General features: G+C 40.4%; 1 pseudogene; it reads left to right on the top strand.

The window, feature by feature from the left end:
• Positions 1–5,481: 5,481 nt before the first annotated feature.
• Positions 5,482–7,214, top strand: LOC101834995 (annotated as a pseudogene).
• The last annotated feature ends 4,310 nt before the right edge of the window (positions 7,215–11,524 follow it).

Genomic DNA, 11,524 nt, shown 5'->3' with positions numbered 1-11,524 from the left:
ATTCCTTCTCTGAACCTAAAGATTGGGCACCATTACCACTTACTGCTAGTGTGCATATATTTCACATGAACAAGATTTGAGGATAATTTATTATTTAGTTGTGATAATCTAGTCATTGTCAGATATACAGAATACTACATGATTGTGGGTAACATGGACTATCTGTCAATTTCAAGGCTCACTTAGATTCCTACTGAGACTGTGTCTAAAAATATGGACAGGATGTTGGTCAGCTGCTTACTTAATAAGTTCAAGTCCATGAGTTCAAAACTCAGCAACATGCATTGAAAATGAGTGAATAAATACATAAATAAATAGCCTTTTTTTCTAGTTTGTTTCTAATACATCCTTTGTGACTGAAAAGATTTAACCCACAGTCTCTTTGGAATGGAATTTTTACTTTTCCGGGCATTCATTGTTTATTTAAGATGCTATAGAGTTTCTGAGACCTGTTACATATCAAGGTTTTGTTGTTATTAAGCCAAATAAAAATGTAAATTGTTTATCCTTATTAAAAACAACTAAAACACTTCTAATTTTCCTTTCCATAGTTTTGACTAATGGCTGATGTGATTCTTTTCAGCCTACCATTCATCTCTACTAGCCAATTTCTCATTTTGTTTTATCTCAAGAAGACTACATTATACATATTATTTAATATGTGCACCAAAAGGAATACAATTTAAAGCCCATTGAAAAATAAATTTCCATATTGTTATCTCTTCGTCTTTAACATATAAAGTGAAAGAATCAGAGTTTATGTGCATAGTGATAAAACTGAAGTTTAGATAACGTTCTAAGTCTAATGTAGCCTTTCTACATTAATAATGTATATTAGTTACTCCTTTAGTGTAGCTGTGATGGTAACTATACTTAAAAGTTTACTGCAATCTCACAGCACACTATTGTGCTGAACATAATTTAATGACTTCAAGTATAATGTTTTTCAAGTTAATCCTTCATGAATAGTAATCCATGGTATTTTAAATGTTTTATTTTTGCTCTGTGATTACCATATTAGGGAATATTCATGCAGCTCAAATATCGCTAAATTTTGATACCAAAGTGTAATATATGTGAACATATGATGGATTTTAAACACACTGCAAGGCTCTTGAGAAAACTTTGCTGTGCTACCAGCACTTTAGAACAGAAGTCACACTGTTTAAGTAAGCTTTCCACATATCTAAAGCAAACTTTATATTATACATGCAAATGACTTCTTCATATACACAGATAATAACATTAATTTATAAGTTATTTAGTTCTAGAAGTAACTACAAAGGCACAAAAATCCATATAAAATGAAAAGCAGTACAATGCAGAAAGAACAATGTTGTATCATTATTTTATTTATTATTTCATAGATATCATGTATTATATATCAGAAACTATGTGACACATACGTAGTTCATTCCCTTTTGCTGTCTAGAATGTGTGTTCCTTATCAGGGCATAGTAGCACATTCCATTCATACCAGAACTTTGAGACGGAAGAAGGAACATTTCTTTGAGTTTGAGGCCAGCCTGGACTACGTAGTGAGTTCCAGGACATCCAGTACCACATAGTGAGCACACGTGTCAAAGAGTTAAGAAAAAAGTTGTGTGTGTGTGTGTGTGTGTGTGTGTGTGTGTGTGTGTGTGTGGTGTAGGCTTATGTACATATTTAAGGATATGCTATTCTCATGTCATTTATAGATGTTGATGTACATTATGGTAGCTCAGCTCACCATTAAATAGAATATTACAGAATGGCTCATTATCACTGACATCAAAGATAAAACTAAAATATGCTGACTGCACACAATTGGAAAAGAAGGAGGCAACAGAACAAATGAAGAGGAATCACAATAATATCCACGTACTACAAATCACTCCATAACAATACTTTAGAACATGATTTTTTTTCTAGCTACTATTATGTTTTTTATTTAAATAAGAAACAAGTTTGCTTCACATGCCAATCCCAGCTCCCTCTACCTTCCTCCTCCACCACCACCCCGCCAACCCCCCAACCCTACACCCAATCCCCACCCAGCTCTCAAGGGTGTGTGACACCCTCCAAGGGGGGGGGGATCTGCAGTCTGTCATTTCATCCCAGGAAGTGCCTTGGACCTCCCCCATGTGTCCAGGCTGAGAGAGTATACTTCCATGTGTGATGGGCTCCCAAAGTCCATTTGTGTGGCAGGGATAAAAAAAAAGCCCCATAGATTGCCGAGGCCTCCTCACTGACACCCAAATTCAAGGGTTCAGGGTCAATCCCATGCTGACTTCTTAGCCATCAGTCTGTGGTCCATGAGCACCCCCACCCCCTGCTCTGTTCAGGTCAACTGTCTCTGTGGGTTTCACCAGCCTATTCTTGACCCCTTTGCTCATCACTCCTCCCTCTCTGCAACTGGGTTCCAGGAGTTCAGTTCAGTGTTTAGCTGTGGTGTCTGCCTCTGCTTCCATCAGCCACTGGATGAAAGTTATAGGATGGCATATAAGGCAGTCATCAATCTCATTATTAGGGAAGGTCTTTTAATGTAGCACATCCACTATTTCTTAGTTTGTCAGTTGGTGTCATACTTGTAAATCTCTGGAAATTTCACTACTGCCAAATCTATCTTCAAACCTATAATGACTCCCTTAATTATGGTATCTCTCATCCTACTCTCTTCTATTCTTCCCCTGACTCAGCCTTTCTGCTCCCCATTATCGTCCTCTCCCATCCTCTGTCCTCTTCTCCATATCTCTTTCCCAGCTCCCTCTCCCCTCCCCCTATGCTCCCAATCCACTCAGTTGATTCTGTCCCATTCCCCTTCTCTGGGATACCATGCATATCTCTCTTAGGGTCCTCTCTGTTACCCATACTCTCTGGCAATGAGAGTGTGGGCTGGCAGTCCTCTGATCCATGTCTAAAATCCATATATGAGTGTATACATATCATGTTTGTCTTTTTGTTACTGAGTTACCTTACTCATGATGGTTTCTTCTAGTGCCATCCATTTGCCTGAGAATTTCAAGATTCCATTGGCTTTTTTTCTGCTGAGTAGTACTCCATTGGATAAATGTACCACATTTTCTCTATCCATTCTTCAGTTGAGGGGCATTTAGGTTGCTTCCAGGTGTGGGGACACCAGACCTTGAGCAGAGACCCACTTCCCCATTGGCCTGGGAGTAGGCAGCTGTAAGACAATGTTTACTAAAAACATGTTTACTAAACACAATACAATACAGTGTCTGGAGCAATAAGTTCCGAAAAGGGCTTGCCCACAGGAACCGCCCCAACCTCGACCTTTTCCAAAGACTAACTGCATCCTCAGACCCACCCACATCCACCTCTGGTTTCAGGGTATATAATAACCAGCCAGAGTAGGAATAAAAAAGAGCCTTCTTGAGGAGCCTTCTGGTCTGTGTCATCCATCCCCGACACCCTCTGCACATTCTCAGACACAGGCTGCGCAGCAGGCACGGCAATTGGAGGTCCTACCAAGATGTGAAAGCGAGGTAAGTGGACAGGGTTGTCCCTTTTGCCAGCCAGGGACAGATGGGGGAAAATAGGATAAGAAACGATGGGAATAGTCCCTGGAAGTTTAAATTACAGTATCACGTAAAAAGGTTACTTGAAGAACAGGGGACTACAACCATGGAAGGCTTTCTAAAATGGATTGAAAGTGTGAGTCGATGGTGTGAGTCCCAGATTGGGAGGATGTTCGCCATGATTTTCAGAGAGCCAGGTGTTGGTGGCACAAGCCTTTAATCCCAGCACTTGGGAGGCAGAGGCAGGCAGATCTCTGTGAGTTCAAGACCATCCTGGTCTACAAGAGCTAGTTCCAGGATAGCCTCCAAAACGATAGAGAGAAACCCAGTCTCAAAAATAAAGGTAAAATAAGAAATAAAATAAAAAATCTCCAGTCTTTCACCTGATCCACTGAGGTCAGAAAAGTAAAGGGGAACTGAGAGATCTAAAAGGCTGGCCAGTAAGTATTAAAAAGGGGTACCAAGCTAGGGGTACCAGATTAAATCTCCAGGCCTTTGCCTGACAAAGGTCGGGAAAGAAAGGGGAACCTGAGAGGTCGCCCTCAGTTGGAGGGTGGATTGGATTAAATCTCCAGTAAGAAAGAAAAATTGAGAGGTTTCCCCCAATTGCTGCATCCACTGCGTAGCCTGTGCCTGAGAATGTGCGGAGAGTGTCGGGGATTGATAACACAGAGACTCGTTCAACAGTGTAAAGAAAATTTTAAGCAGGCCCCAAAAAGGCTCAAGAAAACTTCCCAAGAAAGGCCTCTCTCCAGAAAGGCTTCTGCTCTCTCTCCACCCCTGGCTGGTTCTGCTCTGACACCACAAACTGATTTGGGTGTGTCAGAAGAGGCGGTTAGTCTTTGGACAAGGTCGAGGTCAGGGTGGTTCCCATGGGCCAGCCCTTTTCAGGAACTTATTGCCCAGGCATTGTATTGTTTTTAGTAAATATGTTTTTAGTAAACATTGTCTTACAGCTGCCTACTCCCAGGCCGATGGGGAAGAGGGTCTCTGCTCAAGGTCTGGTGTCCCCACATCCAGGGTCCAGCTATTACATGTAGTGCTGCTATGAAAATAGTGGATCAGATGTCCTTGTTGTATGAATGTTCATCTTTTGGTATATGCCTAAGAGTAGAATTGCTGGATCTTGTGGTAGATAGATTCACATTTTCCTGAGAGAAACTCAAAGAGATTCTAAAATTAGGAACAAGAAAAGGCTGTCCCATCTCTCCATAGCTCTTCAATATTGTACTTGTCGCTAGAGCAATAAGACAACAAAAGGAGTTCAAGCAGATACACATTTGAAAAGAAGTCAAACTTTCACAATTTGCAGATGATGTGATAGTTTACATAAGTAACCCAAAATACTCTATCAGGGAACTCCTACAATTGATAACTACGGTCAGAAAAGTGGTAGGATCCAAGAGCAACTAAAAAAAAAAAACAGTAGCCCTACTATATACAGACAATAAAAGGACTGAGAAAGAAATCAGAGAAGCATATGATTTTTTAATGGCCAGTCAAATACACAATTTTAACTTTATTGCAAAAAAATGAAATAAAATAAAGATCTTCCCTTTGGGAGACAGTGCTACGAATGTCCTCTGCCCACTGTTGCCTTCACAGAATCTTGTATGAATGCTCTGGGGCTGAACTTGAGCAGCCAGTCTGGGACCTAGGCAGCCTGTGATGACCGCAGTAGCAGTGGAGTGGGCCTTGAGTACGGGTGACGACAGAAGCAGGACAGCTTTTAGGCAGTGCCAGACTTCCAAGACCGGGAAGCTAAGGACACAGCACGAGTGTTTGACATAGACCAGCCAGAGGACACAGGCTCTCAGGATGAGCTGGAGGAGGGGGGAGTGATCAGCTGTTAGGAGTGACAGCTAAAAACACTTCTGTCAGGAGTAGCACTGCCACTGATATTACAGCCACCAGGAGTTTTATTTTCTGGAGCAAGGGGGCTCTGCTGTATTTTCCAGGGTTCAATTAAATGAAAGCATGGACCATGGGGGTGTTGGACCATATGAACTTGGCATGGAACATTGTGAGAAATTTGAAATCTCAGAAACTAGTGTGAACAGAGAGGGGCAGAAAAAAAAATCAGACCAGAATGTTTTGAGCAACTTCGAGTACTAGGTAAAGAGGACTATGGGAAGGTTTTAAGTACAAAAAGTAACAGGAGTAAATACTGGAAGGTATTTGCCATGAAGGTGCTTAAAAAGGCAATGATAGTAAAAAATGCTAAAGATACAGCTCATAAAAAGGCAAAGCAGAATATTCTGAAGGAAGTAAAGCATCCCTTCATTATGGATTTAATCTATGCCCTTCAGACCAGTGGAAAACTCTATCTCATCCTTGAGTATCTCAGTGGAGGAGAACTATTTATGCAGTTAGGAAGAGAGGGAATACTCATGGAAGACACAGCTTGTGTTTACTTGGCTGAAATCTCCATGGCTTTGGGGCATTTGCATCAAAAGGGGATCATCTACAGAGACCTGAAGTTGGAAAACATCATGCTCAGTCACCAAAGTCATGTGAAACTAACAGATTTAGGACTATGCAAAGAATCTATTCGTGATAGAACAGTTACACACACCTTTTGTGGAACAATAGAATACGTGGCACCTGAAATGTTGATGAGAGGTGGCCACAATCGTGTTGTGAATTGGTGGAGTTTGGGAGCATTAATGGACAACGTGCTGACTGGAGCACCTCCATTCACTAAAGAGAATAGAAAGAAAACAATTGACAAAATCCTCAAATGTGAACTTAATTTGCCTCCCTACCTCATACAAGAAGCTCGGGATCTACTTACAAAGCTTCTGAAAATACTGCTTCTCGACCTGGCGCTGATCCTGGGGATGCTGGAGAAGTCCAAGCACATCCATTTTTCAGACACATTAACTGGGAAGAACTTCTAGCTCGGAAGGTGGAACCTCCATTTAAGCCTCTGTTGCAGTCTGAAGAGGATGTGAGTCAGTTTGATTCAAAGTTTACACGTCAAACACCTGTTGACAACCCCGTTGACTCAACTCTTAGGTGAAAGTGCCAACCAGGTCTTTTTGGGTTTTCCATGTGTGGCTACATCTGTACCTGAAAGTGTGAAAGAAGCCGGGCAGTGGTGGCGCACGCCTTTAATCCCAGCACTCAGGAGGCAGAGGCAGGCGGAGCGCTATGAGTTTGACGCTGGGCTGTACTGACAGCCTCGAAAACAATACAGAGAAACCCTGTCTCGTAAAAAACAAAACAAAACAAAATAAAATACAAACAAACAAAAAAAGAAAGTGTGAAAGAAAAGTTGTCCTTTGAACCAAAAATGAGATCACCTCGAATATTTACTGGTAGCCCACGAAAGCCTGTCAGCCCGGTAAAATTCTCTCCTAGGGATTTCTGACGACGAGGTGCTTCAGTCAGGGTGGCCAATCCTTAGACACCTGTGGCATACCCAATGGAAACAAGTGGAATAGAGCAGATGAGATTGACGATGAGCGGGGAGGCATGAGCACCACTTCGATCTGACTGCCGAACTCTGGGCAATACAAAAAAGAAGCTTTTCCTATGATTTCCAAATGACCAGAGCATCTGTGTATGAATCTAAGACGAAACAATGCTTTTATTGCTGCAAAAAGGAAACAAAAATCGGGGTCAGGGATGTGTGAGCATCCTACAAGATATAATGAGAAAATGGCAGTCCTAAAGAGTCAGTGCTGTTAACCTGTAATGCGTTGGATGGAGGAAAAAATAAACAAGGATTTAAAAAAAATAATCAATCAATGGCAAAACACACACACACACACACACACACACACACACAAAACTCAAGCAAAATAGTATTGTGTAACCCACAGACACATCGAATGACTGGTTCCTATCTAGTGACATCTCAGCATTACCAAGGGTTTTCATGTTGATGGCTCCAAACTCATAGTATTAAGGGTAGGATGTTGTTTCTGAATCACTGTTGAAGGCTGAAGATGTCAAAGAAGGGTTATCCTTTCATAGGCAAAGTATGAGATTGCTGCAATACTTGCAACTAAGGATAAATTAGCATGCAAGCTTTACCAGACTTCGTCCAGCAACACGGAATCAAAGACAAGAGTCTTATTGATTGACGTTTTACGTGCAAACAACCTGAATCTTTTTTATATAAATATATATTTTTCAAATAGATTTTTGATTCAGCTGATTATGGAAAACATCTGAAATTTTAAAATGCAAAGTTATTGGTTGTTGTGAAGAAAGCCAGCTTGTTTCTTCTCTTGCTGAAATAAAATGCAAATGAATCATTGTTAACCACAGCTGTGGCTCTTGTAAGGGCTTGGGGCGGACCTGGGGTGTTTTTTTGTTTTTTGTTTTAGTAACCTAGCTGCAATACCTGTCTGTAATACTAGAATAAAAGACAAAAAGAAAAGTCTTAATCATTTCTACTTTCAGTACTGCTGTGTGCTAGGCTTAACCTCAAGCCTTGGAATAGGCAGAAATTATATATTCTACATTGCATCCTGGTCTGTACTACACTGGAGAAAAGTCATCACTTGTACTCATACCAGTATTTGGGTCAAGACCATGGCCAAGGAAGGACTGAAGAGAGTCAGGCTAAAGTGCATAACAAGGGAAGTAAGCAGAGGAGATAAGAGATCTGCAGGGAAGAGGGTAGGTAGCCCATGGTCTACCCTGATCAGTCTCTTCTCAGCATATCAGTAAGGCTTTCAGTTTTACTTTGTACTGTTTTTACGGTTTACCTTCTTTAACACTTTTTCCTTCAAGAGTTTAAAAAAGAGAAATAAATGGTGTTTTTCCCTCCTATACTGGGGCTACATTTTTTAATTGTAAAGATATTTGATGTCCCTTTGATGAATGTCTTCCATAGTGAATAAGAAAACTTAGTGGCTTAATTTAGTTAACATAACAAGACATTGTTTTTGAAATTGTAACAAAATCTACGTAAGTGGTTTACAGGTACAAAGAATAAAAATAAAGGTAGCTTTACCTTTCTTAAACAACAAATAAATGAAGATCTTAACACTCAGTTGTAATAAATGATAAGGTATAGCCTAACAAATGCAAGGGTAATTTATTTCAAGGTTGTTAATAAAAACATACATTGATAACACACACATTAGCTTAAAGTCAAAGACGGCCAAGCTACAATCCATAAACACACAGGTGGCAGCTATAAAGGAGTAGAAGAAACAGATTGATCTCTCTTTTTTCAGATTTTAAGTTTAAATTTAAAACTATCTTATTTTACATATCAATCACAGTTTCCTCTTATTCCCATCCACCTGCCCCCTGCAACTCCCCAATCCCAATCTCCCTTTGGACCCCAGGGAGTTTGATGCCTTCCAGGGGATATCATCAAAATATGTCACATCATTTGGGGCAGGACATAGGCCCTACTTCATGTGTCTAGGCTGAGAGAGTAACCCTCTGTGGGGAATGGGCTCCCAAAGTCCATTTATACTCTAGGAATCTCTTTAAGAGAGGGAGATAGAAGCCCAGGCATTGGTGGTTTAATCCCAGCACTCAGGAGGCAGAAGCAGGCAGATCTCTGTGAGTTTGAGGCCAGCCTGGTCTACAGAGCGAGTTCTAGGACAACCTCCAAAACAATACATAGAAACCCTGTCTTGGAAAAGAGGGAGAGAGAGAGAGAGAGAGAGAGAGAGAGAGAGAGAGAGAGAGAGAGAGAGAGAGAGAGAGAGAGAGAGAGACATAGGATAGTTAAGGATGGTAAGGATGGATTGGTATTGGGTGGGGTTGGAATGGGAGGATCAAGTAAGGATGGGGATGGAACAGGGGAATGAGGGAGGACATATGTGGAGATACAACTAAAATTAGTGGCCATTTGATGGGTAATATGAATGTATATTACAATAAGAGTTTCCTGGTATATATGTATATCTGAAGGCAAGCTAAAGTAATTTGTCAAATAATGTGGAATTCAGAATTCCAACTGGCAATGACTTGTCACCAAATGAATCTTCTAGCACTGGGATTAGGTTACATATAATTTAGTTTTGGTCAAAGGTGTACCATTGGAATCCCCCCAAAACTCAGGCTGTTTTTGAGACAATGTTTTGAGCTCCAGAAAATGACAGCAAGTTCCCATTGGTGAGGATAACACCTACACGAGTTATTAAACATGGATCAATCAAGATTGTGCTTAAGTGGAAATTTCACACCTATATTCTAGCATCTTTGGTACCTGAAGCTTCTCTGCATGCTTTCAAAAGAGAAGCAAACATCAAACCAGTCACAAACCCCTTGTCTCCAACGTCTCCAACAAATCACTCACTTTAGGAGTTAGGCAATCCCCATCAATGAGGAGGAAGGAAGAATGTAGGAACCAGAGTGGATGAAGGACACCAAGAAATCAGCACCCAATAAATAACCCATAGAACTTGAGGCAGCATGCACAGGGTATATACTGGTAACTATCAAGTCTTCTGTGTATGTACTGTGGCGTCTAGTTTATTAATTTTTATGAGATACCTGAGTATGTGAACAAGTAGGTTGATGATTCTCAAGTCTTCTCCTGACCTCTTTTCCTACATTTTGTTTGTCTTGTTCAGCTCTTATGTTACAGTTTTCATTTTATTTAATTTTAATTTGTTTCATGATAAAAGAAAGAAAAGTATACATTCCACTGAATCTTGACCTCATGGTATAACATGGATCAAGGGAGTGCCAGCATACAATCCCACTGCCACGGAGTCTCGGGAAACAGAACCTTCATCCAGTGACTGATGGAATCAGAGGCACACACCCACAGCTAAACACAAACTAAACTCCTGGAATCCAGTTGCAGAGAGGAAGGATTGATGAGCAAAGGGGTCAAGACTGGACTGGTTTAACCTACAAAAACAACTGACCTGAACAAGGGGGAGCTCTTGTACCCCAGACTGATGGCTGGGAGGCCAGCATGGGACTGATCCAGACCCCCTGAATGTGGGTGTCATTGAGAAGGCCTAGGCAATCTATGGAACCTTGGGTACTATTTATCCCTGGCATACAAATGGACTTTGGATGCCAATTCCACAATGAGTGATGCACTCTCAGCCTGGACTCATGAGGGAGGACCTAGGCCCTACCCTGAATGAAATGACAGACTTTAGAGATCCTCCATGGAGGCACTCACCCTCCCTGCGGACTGGAGTGGGGATTGGGTGGGAAGCTGGGAGGTCTGGTGGTGGGGGAGGGGAGGAGGGATGGAGAGGGAGCTGGGATTGACAGGTGAAGCAAGCTTGTTTCTAATTTTAATTAAAAAGGGAAGAGAAGTTTCTGTTTTATTGTGGTCTTCTTAAAAGAAAGACTCCCATGTTTATTCTGATAATATTCACAATAGCCATTATATGAAATTATCAATAGAGTGACATATTTTAAAATGTGTCACAAACATGTATATATAAATACACACACACACATATATATATATGTGTGTGTGTGTGTAAGTATGTATGCATATTATGCAGCCATAAACTGAATAGAATCCTGTCATATGAAACCACTATAGGCTTGAAGTACATTATTATAAATGAAATTTCAGCACAAAATGATAAATATGATAAATGCTATAGATCTCTTTCATAAGTTGATTCTAAAATATTGATCTCAAAGGTAAATATAATTGATTACAAGGCATTAAATTAAAGTCAATAGAAGAAAAGAGTTTGGGTGCACTCATTTATTGAAATTATAACCTTTGAGGTTATTGATATTCTAATGTCAATATCAATGTTCATTACCAATATATACTAAAGTCAAAACTATATTGTGCCTCACAAGTAAAAACAAAACAAATAACAATAAAAAGTCTCATAAGTAAAAATAATTGCTACCACTTCATGGTATATCAAAAAGTTTCTGCTTTATTGCACATCTTGTTCAGCTAAAACATGGAAAGAAAGGCAGCCTTGAATTATAGCTCCTTTCCCTGATACCACGAGCAACCTCAGTTATATGCTTTTTCATAGTCACATTTTTCATTGCAGAGTTAAACATTTTCCTGTCCATTTATTAGTTAA

Source organism: Mesocricetus auratus, unplaced genomic scaffold (assembly GCF_017639785.1).
Source record: "Mesocricetus auratus isolate SY011 unplaced genomic scaffold, BCM_Maur_2.0 Super-Scaffold_100009, whole genome shotgun sequence".
Classification (NCBI taxonomy): Eukaryota; Metazoa; Chordata; class Mammalia; order Rodentia; family Cricetidae; genus Mesocricetus; species Mesocricetus auratus.
The sequence above is the reverse complement of the archived record's forward strand: the minus strand, read 5'-3'. Positions and strand labels throughout refer to the sequence as shown.